Raw genomic sequence first — 2,090 nt, 5'->3', positions numbered from 1 at the left:
GCCAAGGGATTGGGATCCAATCATATAAGATTGCCAAGCAAAATTTAATGAACGCATTGGTTGAGGAAGAGATAAACATGTTTTGATTCGGAGATCTCAATATCTCCTATACCCAATGAATTCCCCATTTCTGATTTCCACTTTCTCTTTACATTCTGCAACTCAATTCATGCAATCACCCCCATTCCCTTTTAATTTCAGCAATTTAGCTTCTGCTCTTTAATTCATGCAATTTAAGATTCCGCCATTTCAATTTCTTGTCATTTACGGTTTCCCGCCAATTTTACATTCCGCAATTCTCATCTAAATCTTGATTCCGCTCAACTAGAACACACTTCTAATCCGAATTGCTCATTCAACCAATCCTTGTGGGATTCGACCTCACTCTATTGTGAGTTTTTACTTGACGATAGCCGGTGCACTTGCCGGAAGGAATTTTGCCGATCGTGCAATTTCCTAAATCGTAGCATAACAAGTTTATGCGCATCAAGTTTATGGCGCCGTTGCCGGGGATTGGTTTTCGATTGACAATTCTCAAATTGGAAGTTAACTAGATTGAGCATTTTTTTTTTGTTTTGATTAATTCAGTACAAGTTACTTGTTGAATTTTAATTTCTGCACTCTGTTATATGCTTTCTTTCTTTATGCCTTTAAATTCAAGCAACTAACTCACTGACTCACTAACTGTTTGAATTAATTCCTCAATTGCTCTAACCATACTCTTCCATTAACCAAGAGTATTTCACTTGTTTGTTGCCTGTGCTGTGTTCTTGTATGACAGGTAGGAGAGGAGAGACATCAACTCCTCTATATACCGAACCAGAGAGGACCCTTCATAGACTTAGAAGGGAAGCAAGAGGGAAGAGAGTATTGGGAGAAGAAGAATCTGAAGGAGAATCTGAGGACAATTTTGAGGAAGCTCTAGATCTCAACATGGATAGAGAAGTTCACAACCATGAGAGAGCTGATGGAAACAATGCCATTCCTGAGAGGAGGGTTCTTAGTTCATACATAAACCCAACCTCTGGGAATTGTGGTAGCAGCATTCAGAAACCACCCATTCAGGCCAACAATTTTGAACTCAAACCACAGCTAATATCACTTGTGGAGAATCATTGTTCATTTGGTGGGAGTGCTAATGAAGATCCCAACCAATATCTCACAAAATTCCTGAGAATTTGTGACACTGTAAAGTCCAATGGAGTCCAGGAAGATGCCTATAAACTGCTTTTGTTCCCATTTTCACTTAGGGACAAAGCAGCTAAGTGGCTGGAATCATTCCCAAGGGGGAGTCTAACAACATGGGATGAGGTGGAAAGCAAGTTTCTGGCACGTTTCTACCCCCCACAAAAGGTCAATAGGCTTCGATCTGAGGTTCAGACTTTTAGACAACAAGATGGTGAAACTCTCTACGAGGCATGGGAGAGATTCAAGGATTTGACAAGGAAATGCCCACCAGACATGTTCCATGATTGGGTGCAATTGCATATTTTCTATGATGGACTGTCTTATGAATCAAGGAAGGCTGTAGACCATTCATCAGGAGGTTCATTGAACAGGAAAAAGACTGTGGAAGAAGCCATTGAAGTGATTGAGACAGTGGCTGAGAATGAGTACTACTATGCATCAGAGAGGCACAACACTAAGGGAGTCATGGAGCTGAACCATGTTGATACAATTCTAGCCCAAAACAAGGTGTTTGCCAAGCAACTAGCAGAGCTTACCAGGCAATTAGAAACAAAGCAAGTGGCTGCAATACACACACAAGATCAAGAGGAAGTAAGCATTGAAGGAGGTGATTGGGAAGAGGCCAACTATGTGGGAAACCAACAAAGGCAATCATATGATCCGCATTCCAACACTTACAACCCAGGATGGAAAAATCACCCAAACTTTGGGTGGGGGAACCAACAAACCCAACCACAAAACCACAAACCTTACAACCACAACCAACATAACAATTCCACATACCAAAACTCCAACCAAAGATCATACCAAGCCACACAAAACACTTACTCTCAACCACCGTATCATGGCCAAAATAATCAACCTACCCAACCTAACCCGAACCAACAATTTCAAGATCAATT

At 41.1% G+C, this 2,090-nt stretch overlaps 1 non-coding gene across 1 annotated transcript; it reads right to left on the bottom strand.

Moving 5' to 3' along the window:
* Window positions 1–1,359: 1,359 nt before the first annotated feature.
* LOC112787428 (small nucleolar RNA R71) lies at window positions 1,360–1,463 on the bottom strand. Its single transcript, XR_003194843.1, has one exon. It is a non-coding gene; the product is annotated as a small nucleolar RNA R71 (small nucleolar RNA).
* Between the last annotated feature and the right edge of the window lie 627 nt (window positions 1,464–2,090).

Source organism: Arachis hypogaea, chromosome 20, assembly GCF_003086295.3.
Source record: "Arachis hypogaea cultivar Tifrunner chromosome 20, arahy.Tifrunner.gnm2.J5K5, whole genome shotgun sequence".
Lineage (NCBI taxonomy): Eukaryota > Viridiplantae > Streptophyta > Magnoliopsida > Fabales > Fabaceae > Arachis > Arachis hypogaea.
Note: the sequence above shows the minus strand (reverse complement) of the source record. Positions and strands in the feature narration are given on the sequence as shown.